Below are 20,417 nucleotides of genomic sequence, written 5' to 3' on the forward strand. Positions count from 1 at the left end.
TACCTCCACCCGAGTAGGCGCAACCCCAGATGCAGTTAATGCCTTGACAGCATCGCCCCCCAATTCCTCCCGCGCGGGCATTTTACAAGGCCTGGTGACAACGACCTTCAGCCCTGAGCCAGGAGGCCTCTGGGCCTCCCTTTTGGTGTGGTCTCAACTCTACACTTGGGAATGGCTAAGCCCCGGGCTGGCGACGGGGTCGGGGTTGCACCTGACCCGAGGAGGCATTGGGCGGCCTTCCTTTTTCCCCTGCTTCATTCCGTAAAGGGTGCCACCGACTTCTCGGGTCTCGATCTCCCTCTCCCACTCCTTTCCCCGCCTCAGCCAGCTGATTCCAAACGGAGACCCAGCACAATAGGGAAGCGGGGCTGAGACCAGCTCGGACATTCCATCACTCAATCTTATGTGAACTCGCGCCCTCATCAGATGCGGGTCAGGAATAGGACACCGGTGAGCGCCTCGTGGGAAGACAGAAGCACAAATAGAGGTGATAAGATGATGTACTGGGACAGGACTGAACTGTTGGGGTCAGAGTTCGGTACTTAGCAGTTACTGACTTCATTAATAGAAGCCCGATGGACAAGGTTGCTACTCTCCCCTGGGCTTTGGTCTCACAGGCAAAGCCTTCTCCAGACTGCCCCCTGGGCTGGGAATTGCGTCCAGAGTCACAGGCCGCCAGACCCACCCCATGTGTCCCCAGGCGCACTCTCCAGTGGAACTTCCCTAGGAAAGGAGACCGTCCCGAGAGGCTGTGGTGCGCCTGGGACTCCCCGACCCCTGCGGCAACATCCCTGCCACCCCTTTGGCGTGAACCCCGCGGGGATCCCGCCCGACGCCGACCGCACTGGGCCAAATCCGCCGCGCGCCTCTGCCGGGCACCTCCCACCGCCAGCTTCGCCCCTCCTCTCTCCCGGCCGCGAGTCCTCCGCGGCTGGTTCAATCCCCGCGGGGTTCCGGAGCGCGGCTGCCGGTCTGCTCCCTCTCTCCCGCCGCTCTCGCAGCGCAGCCCGGCCGGGGGCCCCCGCGCGCCGGCAGCTCTAGGGGGAGCGCGGCGCGCTGACTGGGCGTGCTCAGCCGCGGAGCGCCGGGGCGCCGCTGGAGCTAGGCGCATGCACTCGCCGGGCCGGGCCGTCCAGGGGCGCAGCGCGCAGGGGGCCGCTCTCGCCGACGCCCTGGCCAGTCTGGGCAGGACGCGGGCCAGGATGGCCTCCCTCACCGCATACGGTAACAGGGGCCGTCGCGGGTTCCCGGGGCGGCGGGGCGGAAGGGAGGGGCCCAGGGAGCCGTCGAAACGCCCGGGGAAACTTCGAGGTTCGCCTCCGCGGGAGGTCTGGAAGGGAGGGAGTCGGAGGCCGAGCGCCCAGCTCCTGGGGCTCTGGGGCCGATACTCCGCGGGGTTTCGGGCTGCGGGTAACCCGGGAACCGGGTGTCTGCGGGAAAAACGCCTCAAATTTGGGAGGCTCTGGGAGCTTCGGAACTCCAGAAACATTCCCCTCTCTTCCGACCACTTAGGGGAAGGGACGCGGGTGTTAAGTCCTCCTCTAGCGGGGTGAGGCTTGGAGTTGGGAGATGTGCGTTCAGTCAGCGCTTATCTTGTCCCTGACTGACCTTGGACAAGTTATTTAAACTTTTCTGCCCCTGCATTTCTCCGTCTGTAAATGAGAGATGAGAACATCTCTCTGACAGATGCTGTGGAGTTAAAATAATACGCACTGTAACATGTTTTTAATGCAAAAAAGAAATCAGTTTGGAAATAAAAGTTTATGAAAAAGGAAGGCATTCATCGTTCCCCTGCCCATTGTTTTGTTAAATAAATATATTTGAATAGACATATACATATATACATGTATGGTATTGCACGCTTCTGAAGGAAAACAAAATGACTGTGTGAAGGTTTCAGGCTCAGCTAGAAATCCCAGCGCGCTGGGGAAGCCAGCAAGGCTTCTTACCAACGTTCTTGCTTGTGTGGATAAAGCAGTTCTCTTTAGTCCTTTATCAGAAATACTGCTGAGACTTGGTTATAGGAAGCAGAAACTCAAGTAGACCTCCCTCCCTTCCTCTTGCTTGCAGTCAGTTGCTGCGATAAGATCTAGATTTGGCATTTTAAACGGGAAGGCTGTGAGCAATTGATGGGAAATGTTCTGCAGGGACATCTCAAAGCCCGGGGTGGGTGGGACGGAAATTGCTATTCTTTGGTGTGGAATCTTCATTCTCTAGGCCAGTGATGTCCCCTGCTCATTTTACCAAGGTTAACAGGGTCAGTCTCTTTCTCTGGATTTAAATTGTTTAAAATGATCATTCAGGTGTCTCAGGGGGTTTGCAATTGATGCCTGGGAACCAGTAACAAATTGTGAGCAGATTACAAATTTCAGTCTAGTGGCCTATTTTTTCTTTCTTCCAACCCCCCTCACCCGCGCCCAGAACATTTTTGCTGGGATTTAAGTTGTTCTTACGTGCACGCACATTTAACACTCAACATTGTGGTTCCTGGGTTACCATCTGGGGATAATTCAATATGCTGATGGCATTTTAGGCATATTCATTGGCAAAACATCTATTTTTACACCTTTTCCTATCAGAGGGATCTGACTTCTGTTTCTTTACATCATTTTAGATTTTGTATGCTGCCCCATGGATACTGTCGGTAAGAGGTTTACATAGTGATCAGTTCTGTACATTTCTAGAAGCTTTAAAAGCTTAATTGAGCACCCAGGTGGAGAAAATGAAGTCAGAATAAGTGAAATCATTTTGAAAAGAAGGATATTTCAGTAATTAAAGGAAAAAGGTGGCAGATCTTTTTTGGTTTTTGGTGATTAAGAATTACACAGGTTTCTCATTAAACCCTTAAAGAGAACTGAAGCAGATTTAAATAAAGATATCAATTAGAATTTCTGCTTGACACATTCTCCTCCTGCATCCATCCCTAAGATGATGCATATACTTGGCCACAAAATCCACATTAATTCTTAGATCTGTAGCAGTGTGATCTAAATGATGACATAATAAATTAGTCTATCAGGGTGTTCAACCTAGCGAACAAGTTAAGGAAAAAAGCATTGAGCACATTTAATACATTTTTAACCCATTGGATACTGTTGAGATCATTATCTGATGAGAGCTTGGCCCAGCACTGGAACCCTCCACAAATCTTCTGACAATTGAATTCCTTGTAAAAAATGTCCCCTGCCAATTCTATTGTAGTTGGGTTTAGGTATCATGATGGGGGATGATCTAAACTTTTTGCCTGGAATTTACAGGGTTCAATTTTTATATTTAATTAACTGATTTAATAAATGCTTTATTCTTATCTTTAGCACAGGGGCTGCCAAGAGAACAGTTACACTGTAGACCATGACCATGTGTTTTAGGTTCATAAGGTGAGAGAGAAATTTGGCTTAAGTAGGCATTTCATTAGCAGCAGCCTCCAGTAATCCTCATTAACTTCCCTTCTAATATGCATTTCTGATCCTGTTCTTTCTGCATTTTGATCCTGCTCTTTTTGTATTTTGAGCTTGCTCTTTCCACATTTTAGTATGAATTTTTACTTTCAGGCTGCCATGTAGACTCACATTCTAGAAATGAGAAATGAGATTAGGGTAATCAATAACTCTATTGCCCTCCAGTAAAAATATATTCAGTGAATGATGTGATTTTTATAATTCTGGGTTTTTAAGGCTTCAACCCTTTATACTCACCACTGACATTTCTTTTCTTGTCCTTTAAATGGTTTAGGTTCTTAACCACTTTAACTCATTATATAGCCATGCGCATGAGACTAAGGATGGGAGACAAGTATCTTTTAGAGAGATGACTGGGACTTTAATTGTTCTTGGCCATATAAAGGAAGGCACAGAGGCTGTGTCCCCACCTGAGCCAGGAAAGGTGTTGTGGTTAGACCCACAGGCCTGGCATGGACCTGTCAGCCCTGATGAGGCTTAATAAGGAGCTCAAAGAGCTGATAGAGCATAGTGATGGCTGTTTCAGATAGGGAAGGCCTCTCTGAGGAGATACTTGAGCAGAGAACTAAATGAAGAAAAGGAATGAGGCATTCCATTATATGGGGAAAGAAGATTCTTGGGAAAGTGAATAGTAAGTGCAAAGGCCCTGAGGCAGGAATGAGCTTGTCACGTTCAAGGCTAGCTAGAAGGTCATTGTGGCTAGAGTAGAGAGAGCAAGAAGAAGACAGGAAGACAGTGCAGTCTGAGCCGGTGTTGTTATATAACTCCTCTCCCCTCATTTTCCTCCTACCTCTTGATTCTGTGTGTGTGGACTCCTTCTGCTAATGCTGATGTTTGCCTGGATTCTCTCAACCTTTTAAATAATTTGACTCTCAACCATGTGGATGACATTGATTAGATACCTCCCAGATGCTAAACAATGGCCCCATGTGCAGAGTCAGTCTCGTAGTTGGAGACCTATAAACTAGAGCACAAAGTTTTCAGAGTGGTAAGTAGAAGTGTGGGGTGTGCCTGGACACGAAGATAATAGTAATAGCACTTTACGTGAATTAGCTCAGTTAATCTTCACAACAACCTTTAAGACATTGATCCAAAGTAAGCCCTATATTCATTTGAAGAAGTTGAGGCACGGATAGGTTAGGGAACTTACTTAGGGAGTGTAATGACAGCTAAGCGTAACTGTGGAATGTGGGAATCAACTGGGGCGAGAAGACATGAGAGACTAGGACATCATTTCCCCTCCCATGACTTCATCTTTATGCAGGTGACTCCCACATAGCAGTGACCAATTAGAACTTCTTTCTTGCATGTGCTATGCTTGTATAGCTTGCTGTCTGCCAGACTACTTGTGTGCTCTTCTCTCTTTGTGTTAGCATTCACAAACTCCGTGTGTCCAAAACAACTCCCATCTTCCTCTCCTGTCCCTATTTCCTATAAAGTGTCTCCAACTACTGAGCTCTAACTATGTGCCAGGCTCTAGCCTGAACCCAGGGTTACCAGAACGAATAAGATACCCCGCTATTTCTCTCACAGATGGCAGAGTCAGCTGGAGGAGGCAGACTCCTAAGTGGAGAATTACAGTGCAGTGTTGTAGGGGAAGGGCTGGGTAGGGTGAGGGATGGGCCAAAACACTTTCCTGAAGGAGGAGATTGGGAGAAGGCCAACTGGAGAAGGAAGGCATTCCAGGGAGCAACAGCAACGTGAACGAAGATGAAGGGGAGAAATGTCAGGGGTGTGAAGGCAGCCGCTAGTAGCATGGTGCTGGTAGGTGGAACATGACATCTGAGACAGAGTGGCTACAGGTTGAAAGGGGCCAGCATGCTCTCCCCAGTCACCCTGGAATCCTGGAAGTCATTGTGGAGTCCTCCCTTACCAGCACATACTAACAGCGACCTTGAGTAAATGTTTCTTTCTTTGTTTTTTGAGACAAGGTCTTGCTCTGTTGCCCAGGCTGGAGTGCAGTGGCATGATCCTGGCTCATTGCAGCCTCCACCTGCCTTGCTCAAGCGATCTTCCTTCATCAGCCTCCAGAGTAGCTGGGACCACGGCTGTGGGACACTATGCCAGGCTAATTTTTAATTTTTTTTTTTTTTTTTTTTTTGAGTAGAGACAGGTTCTTGATATGTTTCCTAGGCTGATCTTGAATTCCTGGGCTAAAGCGATCCTCCTGCCTCGGCCTCTCAAATCCCTGCTGGGACTACAGGTGTGAACCACCACTCCTGGCCTGACCTTGAGCAAATTAATTCACCTTCTGTGCCTCAGTTTTCTCTTCTGTAAAATGGGATCACTGTGAAGTTTAAACGCAATAGTACTGTCAAGTGCGCGGAAGCAGTACATAGTACTCAGTAAGCATTAGGTATTATTATCAACTCCGTCTCCTAGCCAGTATACTCTCAATCACCAAGTCCTGTTGGTCCTTTTTCCTTAACATCTTTCAACTTTGCTTTCTCTTTGCCCTGCCCACTGCTCTTATGCTAGTCCAGGCCACCATCATTGCCCACTTTGGCTGCAATAGTGGCCTCCCAACTGGTTCCTTTGCCTGTAGTCCTGGCTCCTTTGGATTACACTTGCAAATCTGATCCTGTTGTTCCTTGTTTAAAATTCTTCAATGGCTCTTCTCTGTGTAGGGGTAAAAATCTAACTTCCTGCCCTTCTCTCTTGTTGCCTTTGACCCTAGCATCCCACCCTCTGGGAGAGAGGTTGTTTGAGGCCTTCTCAGGTTTCTGGACCTTGGTGCATGCTCTGAACACACTCCCTCCTTCTTTAGAAGGCCCCCTCTCCTTTCCCCTTGACATTCTCTATCTGACTTGGTGCTTCTCCTGGGACTTCTTAGGGTAAGTCCTTTCCGTAGCAGGTGCTAATTTTGTATTGCAGTGAGTACTCCCCTCTGTGGGTTGTAAAACTCAGATGGCAAGGACCAGCTATTTTATCTTTGTGTTCCTTGTGCCTTGCACAGCGCTTGGCAATAGTAGGTGACCAGTGCTTGGGTGTGTGACTGACTGAGGGAATGAATGGAGTATAGCAGGGGGCAGTACACCATGCAGAAGTTTTAAAAACTCCTTTTTCCTATTGCAAATAATAAGCAAAATAACTTTTACCCTTCAGAAAAGACAAACAAGCAAAAGAACAAAAGTGTCCAGACTATATGGTGAGATCAGGTGCATGCTAGCTGGCTGGGACTCATGCTTTAGCTACTAGATAAATCCAAGGAGCTCTTTGATGACTTCTCTTGTTTTTGCCCTACATCACCTGACATGCTTGTTATTATGCAACCAAGACACTCATGGTCAACATTGATTAGGATCCTTTTGATTAAGAAGCAGCAGCAAAGCGTGTACAGATTATTCTTTGACCTTCAGCCCTTCATATTTTGTAAATTTCTCTGTGGGGTAAAATTAAATTAATATTTTATTCTGAGAAGCAGTATTTTAATTCTTTCCTTTAAAACTTTTTTTTTTTTTTTTGTAGTAGTGTCATAGCTACATAACAAAATACCAAAGTCTGGGTGGGTTAAACAACAGACATTCATTTCTTATAGTTCTGGAGGCTAGAAGTCCATGATCGAGGTGCTGGCAGATTTGATGTATGGCAAGGGCCTGTTTCCTGGCTTGTAGATAGTCATCTTCTTGCTGGATGCCCACGTGGCCTTTCCTTGGTGTGTGCTCAGGGACAGAGTGGGATCTCTGTCTCTTATAAGAGGACTAATCCCATCACCAGGGGCCCATCCTCATGAACAAGAAGATAGAGGAGATAGAGATTACCCAGCTAGGAGGAAAGAATAGGTCTTGAATATTAACTTTTTTCATAAACCTATAAAATACACAGGAAACGTGGACTAAATCAGCACATTGATATTTCTGAGGAACACACACATGTATACATGTACATACACAAGTAAACTACATTTTTTTTCTTACTAGTCAGTTCTCTAGAACATTTATAAACAATTTAGAGTGCTTTTTAAAAAATCTAAAATCTAAACCCAATTATGTTCCAAATGCCCCATCCCCAAATACCATCACACTGGGGGTTAGTGAGGGCCTTAACATATGAATTTTGGGAGGACACATTCAGCTCACAGCAAATAGCAATGTGGATTTTTCTACTAGAATGTAGTCCTAGACACGGAGTCCACAGCTCCCAAGGAAGTTTCTAGAACAAACAATTTAACCTAGGCTTTGTGAGTGCTTACTGTGTGTCAGGCACTGTTGTAGGTTCAGGAAGCAAAACAAAAACAAACGAAAAACAAACAAACAAAAAACCCAAAAAAAACCTGTCTGTTTCCTGGATCTTATGATGTAATAATAAGGCACAAATCTTTACCTCTTGAAGATAATGAAAATAGAATATAAGATTTTCAACACTGAATCAAGTAGGTGTAAATAGGAAAGGAAAGGCTTTTCTCTAATTAGGGTTCATGAAAGGGCTTTTGTCACAGTGCCTGCTGCTAGAAGTGGAATCAAAGGGAAGCCGGGATAATGAGCACCAGACACAGTATTTAAAATGCAGGAAAGGTGATTCAAGTATTTGAAAGCTTACTGAAGGCTTTGGCAAACATTTCTTGTGCCTTCTATGCATTAGGCCGAGGGCAGGGTTTGAGGATGCAAGATGAGTAAAAGATGACTTTGCCCTCTGGGAGTCTGGGTCTCACTCAGGTCTCATGCAGGTTACAGAGGAGGATACTACTAGAACTATTACTACTTCAACTAATATCTCTCCTGCCTGTCTTCTAGTGAAGTGGCACATAATAAATGAAAAAACATTGTGAAAACAGCAATACTGTCTTTATTTTATAACAGTAATAAAGAGATATGTTTGTACAGGAAAAGCTCTTTCCAGTGGAAACACACTTTATACCCTCTGACTGATTTTTCAGCACCTTAGGGAGAGACTTCCCAAGCCACCACTTTCTACCTGGGACCAGCCTGTGTCTACTATATGTTTTTTGAATGGATGAATTTCAGTCACAACAAAAAGAAAGTCCAGGTCCAGGGAGGTTAGGTGAGGAGATAGAGATTACCCAGCTAGGGGGAAAGAATAGGTCTTGAATCAGCAAACATGGACTAAATCAACACATTGATATTTCTGAGGAACACACACATGTATACATGTACATACACAAGTAAACTACATTTTTTTTCTTACTAGTCGGTTCTTTAGAACCTTTTATAAACAATTTAGATTGCTTTTTAAAAAATCAGATGCGTAAGTATTATAACTCACTCTATACAATAAACATATATTTTGCAAATTAAATTGTATTTCTAGTTCACCAGTGTAGGTAGTTATTAAAGGAATCAGATGGTGAATATTTTTGCAAAGTCAGTAGTTATGCATCATTCTTCTGTTTGGTAAGTTCTTGGGTTTCATCTGTCCGTGTATATAAGCAGGCTTGTAATATGTTTTGAAAGGTTTAATGAAAACCTTTTCTTTGTAACATTTCTCCTTACTTTCTTGTGAGTGAGATGTTTGTTTGCTCAGGCTTTGTGGATTGTGGATTCCAGGAGAAGGCTTTACCTCAGCTTCTAGTCCCTGTGTCTTTGTCAGGGAAATTGGTATCTTAACTGTCAACCTGGCCTATGCCTAAAATAAGGACTTTGGAGCTTCATAGTTTATAAACAATAATCAAGCAATTATAAGAATTAACGAAATTTCCCCCAAATCAAAGTGAAATTGATGACATGAAGATGAATAACTTAAAACAATTGCTTCAGTAAATGCTGCTTACTTCTTGGGCTAGACTCATGTCAAGGTATCAGTTCTGGTTCTCCCACTTTCTAGTTGTGTGACGACGAGCTAATGACTTAACCCTCCAGGTATCATTGCCTCAATAGAAAAGAAAGGGGAGGAGCCAATCATTGTTGTATTATTTCTTTTCTTTTTTTTCTTTTTTGTACTTTAGGTTCTAGGGTACATGTGCACAATGTGCAGATGTGCAGGTTTGTTATATATGTATACGTGTGCCATGTTGGTGTGCTGTACCCATTAATTCGACATTTACATTAGGTATATCTCCTAATGCTATCCCTCCCCCCTTCCTCCACCCCACAACAGGCTCCGGTGTGTGATGTTTCCCTTCCTGTGTCCAAGTGATCTCATTGTTCGGTTCCCACCTATAAGTGAGAACATGCGGTGTTTGGTTTTTTGTCCTTGCGATATAGTTCGCTGAGAATGATGGTTTCCAGCTTCATCCATGTCCCTATATAGGACATGAACTCATCCTTTTTTATGGCTGCATAGTATTCCATGGTGTATATGTGCCACATTTTCTTAATCCAGTCTATCATTGATGGACATTTGGGTTGGTTCCAAGTCTTTGCTATTGTGAATATTGCCACAATAAACATACGTGTGCATGTGTATTTATAGCAGAATGATTTGTAATCCTTTGGGTATATACCCAGTAATGGGATGGCTGGGTCAAATGGTATTTCTACTTCTAGATCCTTGAGGAATCGCCACATTGTCTTCCACAATGGTTGAACTAGTTTACAGTCCCACCAACAGTGTAAAAGTGTTCCTATTTCTCCATATCCTCTCCAGCACCTGTTGTTTCTTGACTTGTTAATCTTTGCCATTCTAACTGGTGTGAGATGGTATCTCATTGTGGTTTTGATTTGCATTTCTCTGATGACCAGTGATGATGAGCATTTTTTCATGTGTCTGTTGGCTGCATAAATGTCTTCTTTTGAGAAGTGTCTGCTCATGACCTTTGCCCACTTTTTGATGGAGTTGTTTGTTTTTTTTCTTGTAAATTTGCTTGAGTTCTTTGTAGATTCTGGATATTAGCCTTTTGTCAGATGAGCAGATGGCAAAAATTTTCTCCCATTCTGTAGGTTGCCTGTTCACTCAGACGGTAGTTTATTTTGCTGTGCAGAAGCTCTTTAGTTTAATTAGATCCCATTTGTCAGTTTTGGCTTTTGTTGCCATTGCTTTTGGTGTTTTAGACATGAAGTCCTTGCCCATGCCTATGTCCTGAATGGTATTGCCTAGGTTTTCTTCTAGAGTTTTTATCGTTTTAGGTCTAACATTTCAGTCTTTAATCCATCTTGAATTAATTTTTGTGTACGGTGTAAGGAAGGGATCCAGTTTCAGCTTTCTACATATGGCTAGTCAGTTTTCCCAGCACCATTTATTAAATAGGGAATCCTTTCCCCATTTCTTGTTTTGGTCAGGTTTGTCAAAGACAAGATGGTTGTAGACGTGTGGTATTATTTCTGAGGGCTCTGTTCTGTTCCATTGGTCTATATCTCTGTTTTGGTACCAGTACCATGCTGTTTTGGTTACTGCAGCCTTGTAGTATGGTTTGAAGTCAGGTAATGTGATGCCTCCAGCTTTGTTCTTTTGGCTTAGGATTGTCTTGGCAATGCGGGCTCTTTTTTGGTTCCATATGAACTTTAAAGTAGTTTTTCCCAATTCTATGAAGAAAGTCATTGGTAGCTTGATGGGGATGGTATGGAATCTATAAATTACCTTGGGCAGTATGGCCATTTTCACGATATTGATTCTTCCTATCCATGAGCATGGAATGTTCTTCCATTTGTTTGTGTCCTCTTTTGTTTCGTTGAGCAGTGGTTTGTAGTTCTCCTTGAAGAGGTCCTTCACATCCCTTGTAAGGACAAACCCATAGCCAGTATCATACTGAATGGGCAAAAACTGGAAGCATTCCCTTTGAAAACTGGCACAAGACAGGGATGCCTTCTCTCACCACTGCTTTTCAACATAGTGTTGGAAGTTCTGGCCAGGGCAATCAGGCAGGAGAAAGAAATAAAGGGTATTCAATTAGGAAAAGAGGAAGTCAAATTGTCCCTGTTTGCAGATGACATGACTGTATATTTAGAAAACCCCATCGTCTCAGCCCAAAATCTCCTTAAGCTGATAAGCAACTTCAGCAAAGTCTCAGGATACAAAATCAATGTGCAAAAATCACAAGCATTCTTATACACCAATAACAGACAAACAGAGAGCCAAATCATGAGTGAACTCCCATTCACAATTGCTTCGAAGAGAATAAAATGTCTAGGGATCTATTCTTGTATTTCTAACAATCTGAGTGGTCACCCTTCAGAACCCAGCCTAGTTTTGGCTGCCAGTCTAACTTGCCATTTACTTGGTGATGTGAAAGCCTCTCCGCATTTCCTATTCTTATGATTCTCAGGTGATTCTTTCAAGTAATGTCCTCTCACCTGAAATTAGTTGGAGATGGACTTCTCCTCATGGTAGTTACATAATATGTTCATTTTGTGATAATTTTCATTGAGTTGTGCACTTGGGATTTGGGTATTTTATTGTATCTGTGTTAAACTTAAATTAAAAAAAGTCCTTTCTTTTTATTTTTAAGGCCTTTCTGCCTTGGGGCAGGTCTTTCTTAAAAAGAAGCTCTTTGAATCACACAATGCTTGCCATTTCTCTCCTCAGCTTCAGTCTATGCATATTCTGAACTAATATATTTCTTGTGTTTCTCCCTTCCTGATTACACTCTTAATTCTCCCATTCCTAGCACAGGGCAGATCATATAGGTCCTTAAAAAGTCTTTGGTTGATTCCTAAGGCCTTGAGAGTTTTGCTTGTGGGCCTTAAAGTTAAGCTGTAGGTCAGTCTTTCTCAGTTTAATGGGACTGCAAATCATTTGGACATCTTTTGAAACTGAAAATACTGATTTAGTAGCTCTGGGGTGAGCCTGGAATTCTGCATTTCTAATGGACTCTCAGGTGGTGTAGCTGCTGCTGTTCAAGAGACTGCACTCGGAGGAGCAGGGTGATAGAGAACAGTAGTTAGTGCTTATATAGCGAATGCTACCATGACTTGTGCATGTGAACTGTATAAAGTGGTGCTGGTTAAAGGAACTAGACTTGGAATTATATTCTTTTAATTTAGACGTTTTTGATTGTGTTTTGCTTGATAGAAATCTGCTATATTCTCTATTTTGTTTGGCCAGTAGTGCAACATTAAAAAAAACCTTTGAAAAAAATTGGTAATTTATACACACCCCCCCCCACACACACACAAAAGTGCACAGATAATAATATTTAATAATTGCCCCAGGAACCCCCCATTCACTGAGAAAAGACTTCTACTCTGATTTTTATCATCATAGATTAGGGTTGAAAAACATGGCTTGTAATGATATTGAATTATTTTTTAATTGTTGAGATTTGCTTTATGGTCTAATGCATGGTCAAGTTTTATAATACTTCACCTTGGGCTTAAGAAGAATATATATTCTCTGACTGTCAGATGAAGCATTCAGTAACTGTCCATTAAATTGAGATTAATTATACTGTTTAAATTTTCAGTGTTTTTACTAAAATTTTGTTTGCCTATGCAATCAGTTATTAAGTATGTTAAAATCATTCTTTTGATGGTAGGTTTATCTGTTATTCCCTGTAGTTCTGTTAATTTTTTGCTTCATAGGTTTCAGATTATTTTATTCTGGCCATATAGATTTAACATTTGTTTATATCTTCTTGGAGATTTGAACTTTGAACCTTTTATCATTATTACTCACCACCTTTATCCTTAATAATGCTTTTCGTCTTAAAGCCTTTTTCATCTAAAACTAACATAGGTACCCAGGCTTTATTTTGGTTAGTATCTGCTTGCTGCATCTTTATAAATATTTTACTTTCAACATTTGTGTCCTTATGTTTTAGATGTTTCTCTTACAAACAGCATTTAGTTTTTTTTTTTTTTTTAGAAATCCATCTCATAGTCTCTTAAATAGCAAATTTAGACCATTTACATGTATTGTTATTACTACTATATTTGAATTATTTTTAACCATTTTACTTTGTACTTTCTCGGTATTTTTCCTATGATTTTTCCCCTTCATTTATTTCCTTTTTCAAAGTTGAACTTTTTTGTTATATTCCTTCTCCCACTGTTCCTCACCACCCTACCCCATCCCTATCCCTTTGAACACAACAAACTGGTTTGGAAATTTAGTCTGTTTCTACTGTTTTAATAATTGCCCTTGCACTTTTACTTCAATCTTACTTAACAAATTCTACACTTATTCATTATATTTTGTTTAACTAACTAAATTTAATATGTTAACCTCTCCTCCGAACAATACTTTGACTTTGAGCACCCAGCTCCTGGCTCGTAGACTATTATTGTTTAGTATTTAACTTTTGTTATTTTTAAAACTCTCCGACATTAGACATTAAAATTATATTGACAGTAGAGTTACCCACATATTTACAAGAATTCCATATTCCGTGGAAAGACATAAATAGGCACTGTGCTTTCTTTTTTGCGGTAGTTAGGATGAAAGGTAAGATAGTTTGAGTGCTGAGATGGGCCTTATTTTCTTTTGTTATAAGATTGTATTGTTTATGAGTATGCCCCCAAATAATTTGAGATAAATAAAATGTGTGTTAGTTTTGTCCACACTTTTTTGTTGAGCAGTCCTCTGAAAACAGAGTAGATCCTGTTTATGAGCCTCAATGTTAGCAAATCAGATAACTGACTGTCAAAGATGTAACACCAGATACAGGAGGAACCTGCCTAACCCAACTTGTGATATTAATCTGTCCTCCTTCTGTCTTTGCCTCTGCTCTCAATTACTTTTCTGGTGTAAGACAAACCTGGATTCTGATTCCAGCTTTGTAAGTTCCTGTGAGTGTGACTCTGGGCAAGTTCTTTAATTTTTTGAGCCTCTAATTCCTCATCTGCATAATAGAGTTACCTTACTTTAAAGGAGTTGTTTTGAAGCTTAAATAATGGGTATAAATGAAATAATAAATGTTCAGCATAGTGCCTGACAAAGAGTGGGTGCTCAGTAACCGATGGTGTCTAATTCCATGACCTTTTCTTTTTCCTAGATAATTTTACAGAATTTATATTCTAGGTTTGCCCTGCCATAATCTCTGCACCTCTTTATTTCTTTTAAAAAATTATAGTGAACTATAATATACATGTAGACAAGTGAGGAAGAAAAATGTATAATGTAATATATAATTATAAAATGAATACCATGTAGCCACCACCTTGGTTAAGAAACAGAACACTTCCAGCATTGCTGAACCCACCCCCACCCTATACTCTTTCATAATGCAAACTCACTTCTTCCGCATCAGTGGAACCACCATGCTGACCTTTGTGCTAATTATTTTGTTGCTTTTCTTTACAGTTTTACCATCCATTATGCATTAATAAACAATATAATTTAGTTGTGTTTGTTGTTGAAGCTTTTGTAAGTAGAATCACAGATATTTTCGGTTTGCTTCTTTCATTCCATATTTTGCTTGTGAGATTCATAATATTTTTGTAGCTTCTCTTTATTAATTTTCTTTGCTGTATGGGATTCCATCTTATGGATATCTTGTTTCTTGTAAGTATGAAATAAAAATATAACTGGAGGTTACAGTGAACTGAGATCCCGCCATTGCACTCCAGCCTGGGCAGCAAGAGTGAGGGCAAAACTCTGTCTCAAAAAAAACAAAAAGCTAACACTAATTGAACAGGTTCTATGTGGTAGGTCCTGTTATATAAAGACTTTCTCATGTATTACATAATCAAATGCTTATATAATATTATAATATAAGTGCCTTTATCATTCCTATTTTACATATGAGGAAACAGAGCCACATAGAGAAGAAATAATGGGTCCAGGGGTTGGAACAGACTGTTTAATCTGGATACTGACTCTAGAACCCACAATTTTCATTAATCTAATTCATAGTCTCAAGTTTTCCTACGAGTTACATGATTTTATCATTTAACTCTAGGTGGTTCTTAAAGGATTAAATGGATATTCAGGCTCTTCTGTAAAATCTAGCCTTTTTGTTTTAATTTCAGTAGTAAGAACACCTTCCTTCATGTCATCACTTTGCACTTGCAATTACCATGGCTCTTCGTACTTTTGCTCTTGGAGTCTTTTCAAAGTATTGCCACCAAAATTATTGCCCTGGTTTTACCATTCAGACTTGATTCAAATTGGCATAGTTTTACTGTTCATAGCCTCTTCCTAGGCATTCATTTCCTAATTCAAGCACTCTGCTTCTTTGTTGATTACTAATTTCTCATTAAGCTTTTCTTCTTCGTTCATTTTCTCTTCCCCATTCATAGTCATTTCTGTGCTTGTAAATCTCTCTCTCTCTGATTGTATACATTTTTTGATGCCATTGACCTGTCCTGTGAAAGTCTTCTTCCTTCCGAAATCTTATAAGGATAGATCCCTAGAGAAGGGTTTAAAAAGAATGAGGAATGACAACTTTTGAGTACTTAGTTTGATATGTTTTAAGTCTGAATTTTATTGATTCAGCAGATTCCACAAATATATATAGAATTATTTGCCAACTATGCATTTTATGTAGCTGATTTATTTTTTTAAACCGTACCTCCTCCCCTGCCCCCTAAAAGTGAGATAAGTACTATTGTCACCATTTGCAGGTAGAGGAACCAGTATTTAAGGAAATTAAACAGCTTGGCCATGTTCAAAGAGGTTATGTGTAGCAAAGCTGGGCTTCCAACTTAGGTCTTCTGACTCTCAGCCCAGTGCTTTCTCTTTGATCGCAGCAACCTCTCTGAAATTAATAGGAAGGAGAATTAGTCATTTGTTTGTTCCTTCTTTAATTTTGTTCTTTCCTTTTTTAAAACCAACGAACATTCATTGAGCATTTACCTTATGCCAGCCATAGCACTAAACTCTGGAAATTACAAATCAGATAACATTTGGGTCTTCCCTGGACAAGCTCATGGTTGAGGAGATGTGTAAACCAGTGCAATCTTGCATGCCCAGTGCTATTATTGGAGGTGTGGCTAGCTGTTCAGTAAGCATTCTAGAGATTGCAGATGTTTCTTAGGGAAAGAGTTGGCCACATACACTTGCTAGACTTAGTTTTCCCATATTAAAAATAGTTTTAAAAATATTTCCTAGCATTTACCTTTCTGTTTGTGAATGTGCAGTGGCCTCTGAGAGCCACCACTGTTTCTCTGTCCTCTGGCTTGCCGCCTGCTTTTGTCAATACTTCCCAACTGCTTTCAAACCAAGAGCACCTATAGAAAACCCCTTAAAAATGACTCCTATTCCTGGCTTCTCTGTCCAGGTATCTGCTGTTCTTTCCTCCTAAGAACATTCACCTACAAAGCCATCTTCTCTGTCAATCCAAATTGTGTTCCCATGAAAGTCTGAATTGATATGTTTCTAGGCAACTTTTCTCTTTGGATGCATTTGACTGAATCCTAATAATTATTTATTTCCCTCAGACCTATACTTTTCACCATTATAGATCAGAATTTTCTTATTGCCACATAATGTTCAAATGTTGCCTTTAGGCCAGTGTTGCAACTATTTAATATGACTCTTCTAACCTGTAATGGCTTATATTAGACAACATGTATTTATTGTAATATTTTAAAATCACTTACACCCTATGTTAATTTTTTTAGAGCAGTTTTAGGTTCATAACAAATTAAAAGGAAGTTACAGAAGAGTTCCCAAACAGCTCCCGTTCCCACATATACCCCCCTGTTATGAATATCTCCCGCTGGAGTGGTGCATTTGTTACAATCGATGAACCTGCATCAACACGTCATAATCACCCAAAGTCCGTAGTCTATTTTAGGGCTCACTCTTGGTGGTTGTATATCCTATGGGTTTGGGTAATTTAATAATGACTTGTATCCACCATTATAGTATCATACAGACTAATTTCATTGCCCTAATAATCCTATGTGCTCTTCCTGTTTATTCCTTCCCTCCGCTCTGACCCCTGGCAACCACTAATCTTTTTATTGTCTCCATCGTTTTGCCTTTTCCAGAATGTCACATAGTTGGAATCATAAAGAATTTGCCCTTTTCAGATTGGTTTCTTTAACTTAGTATTATGCATTTAAGGTTCCTCCATGTCTTTTCATGGCTTGATAGTTCATTTCATTTTAGTGCTAAATAATATTCCATTGTCTGGATATACCACAGTTTTTTCTTCCATTCTACGGAAGGTCATCTTGGTTGCTTCCAAATTATGGCAACTATGAATAAAGCTGCTAGGATATGCCACTGTTTTATTTTCCATTCCTCTATGGAAGGACATCTTGGTTACTTCCAGGTTACGGCAATTATGAATAAAGCTGCTATAAACATCTATATGTAGGTTTTTGGGTGGACATAAGTTTTCAGCTTCTTTGGGCAAATACCAAGGGGTGTGATTGTTGGATGGTATGGTAAGAGTATGTTTAGTTTTGTAAGAAACTGCCAAACTGTCTTCTAGAGTGGCTGTACCATTTTATATTCTCACCAGCAATGAATAAGAGGTCCTGTTGCCAGCATTTGGTCTTGCCAGTGTTCCAGATTTTGGCCATTCTAATAAATGTGTAGTGGTATTTTATGTTTGTTTTAATTTGCATTTCTCTGGTGTCTGACGTGGAGCATCTTTTCATGTGTATATTTGCCATCTGTATATCATTTTTGGTGATGTGTCTGTAAAAGTGGCCCCTTTTTTTAAAGTCAGCTTATTTGTTTTCTTATTGTTGAGTTTTAAGAGTTCTTTGTATATTTTGTCTAACAATCCTTTATCAGATATGTGTTTTACAAATGTTTTCTCCCAGTCTGTGGCCTGTCTTCTCATTGTTTGTATTATCTTTCATAGAGTAGCAGTTTTTAATCCAGTGTATATCCATTATTTTTTCCATGGGTCTTGTCTTTGGCGTTATATCTAAAACATCACTGCTGTCTAGATTTTTTTGCTGTGTTATCTTCTAGGAGTTTTTAAATTTTGTGTTCCTGCAATGTTTCATAAACAATTTCAAGTACTCCTGATCCAGATTTGAGCTCTCTTCTGCCATGTGCTGTCAGTGTGACCTTGGGCACGGTGCTCATTCACCAGGATTCTCAGCCTTTCCATCCGAGATGTGAGGGTGGCGCCTACCTTGTGCATGAAATGTTGTGGGTGAAAATGCTGATACGCAATGCACCTGTGAGGCTTTGATTTCTTTTGCCCCCCTCTGCCTAGAACGTTTTCTGTTCACAGTAATGAGGAAATAGATGCCTGTGCTGCACTTTTAGCTTTTGAGGGCATTGCATCCACCCCTCTCTGTCTCCACTGCCACTCCTCCCATGGTTTGACCAACACTATTTCTCATCAGAATACTGCAGCAACCTCACAAATGTCTTTCTACTCTCATCTCACTGTCCTCCAGTCTGTCCTGGAAACTGCCACAAAGTAATCTTTTTAAAACAAAAATAGGATCCTGCTTTCTAGGCAGAAGCCAAACTTGTTAACTTGGTTTACAAGACCCTTTGCAACCTGGCTGCTGCTCATCTCTCCTTTCCTTACTGCATTCAGCTGCTAACCCACGAAGCTACCTGTGGCCTCTCAGCCTCCAGAGGATGGAGGACGGGGATGACAGCTCTCCTGCATGCATCGTTTCCCTCAATTCATCTGCTTCTTGCCCAGTCAGATAGTACTCACCTTTTAGGTTTTCATTAGGATGTTAATTTTCCTCCTGGAAACCTTAACTGATACTCTATAGTCTGGATCAGGCACCCTCTCTCCTGTCTAAGCCCCTGCCCCCAAATGCCCAAGCACCCTTCACTCTCCCATCGTAATAATGGCGACATGAAACTGAAATTGCCTGTGTGTGGCTGTCTGGGTTGTTTATTGAAATGTTCAAAGTGCCCATCCCAGGGTCTGGCACCTGGCTCTCCCTAAGCATCAATACCAATAAATGAATATGGGACTACCGGTGTCATAGACATAGATAGCTGATTTATTTACCACCAGTCATATATTTACATTGTGGTCATGGTGTCTACTAGGTTATAATTAACCTTCTTGTCTTTTATTTTCTTAACAGACAAAGATGTGAGCAGCGGAAGTTATAACCTTTCCTCTGCAACAACGGGCAGCTACTACAGTTGTGTCAGCCAGATCACCATAGGTGAGCACTAGTGTCATTTTGATTTTTTTAAAGAATATTATTGCCTGGAAAAGCTGGAGGTCGAGGGGGCGGCTGGGGAAGGAGAGGGAAGAAAATGTAAATGCATAGACATTTATTTTCAGAATCAGAGCAATTGCTTGTGGACTCACCTTTCTGGATCGCCCTCTTGTGGATTTTTACTGCTTTTGCATGGAATTAGATGGAGGAAATGTCCAGGGAGATAAGTCATCTCTTATTCCTAGATCTTCATCATTTGATTTAACCCTTTCGTTTATGTAGCACCTGTACTATTATGCACTTGATAGTACAATCGAGTTGCTTTTTAAAGATTTATATTAATCTATTTTTAAAAGAAATTAGCGCAAACTGAAAATGCATGGTAAAGTTTACTCTTTGCTGTTTGGAGAACATGCTAAGCAAGTGTTAGAGTGATGCTGAAAATCAAAGTGAGACTTTCTCCTTGTTATGCTCACTCAACCTTAAACACCAGTTACTTTGGTCGCAAGTAGAAGAGTGAACTGCGCCATTTTTCTTTTGGATGAATCCTTCTCCTTTCCATTTCCTTTTAAAACTTTCTTGATTCTAGAATGTTGGGCAGTGACTTAGAGATCAGAAAAGAAAAATGAAGATAATAGTTACAGCTTATGCTTATTTTGCACTTATTGCCTGCCAGCTGCTCGTGACTCCCTGCATACATTATTTTACTTAATCAGAAGTCTATGAGCAAGTTACTATTATTTCTCCATTTTACAGATGAGGAAACTTGAGTTTGCCACCCAGCTAGAAATTAATTACCCAAGATTTCATTCTAGGTCTGTTTGACACTACAGCCCATACTCTTAAACACTATGCCATGGTTTCTTAAACTCCAGCAATGTGGATGCCTATACAAAGCACTAATGATGAACCTCTAAAATGGTTTTAAATTATTTTTATTATGAGGTTACTTAAGTATGTTCAAACATAGAACTATATATAGATACCTTGTATTCCAAATAGCCATTAAAATTGATTTTGCAAATCAGATTTAAAAATCTGTAACTCAAATAAAAATACAAATTTACCACACTAATTT

General features: G+C 40.8%; 1 protein-coding gene across 1 annotated transcript in view; it reads left to right on the forward strand.

Annotated features, from left to right (window-relative positions):
* Window positions 1-1,208: 1,208 nt before the first annotated feature.
* The window catches only part of ANO4 (anoctamin 4), a 408,206-nt gene continuing 388,997 nt past the window's right edge, over window positions 1,209-20,417 (forward strand). Inside the window, exons 1-2 of the mRNA XM_025401960.1 lie at window positions 1,209-1,224; window positions 19,259-19,342. The gene's annotated coding sequence lies outside the window, so the exon portion shown is untranslated. The remainder of the gene's footprint in view (window positions 1,225-19,258; window positions 19,343-20,417) is intronic.

Source organism: Theropithecus gelada, chromosome 11 (genome assembly GCF_003255815.1).
Source record: "Theropithecus gelada isolate Dixy chromosome 11, Tgel_1.0, whole genome shotgun sequence".
Classification (NCBI taxonomy): domain Eukaryota; kingdom Metazoa; phylum Chordata; class Mammalia; order Primates; family Cercopithecidae; genus Theropithecus; species Theropithecus gelada.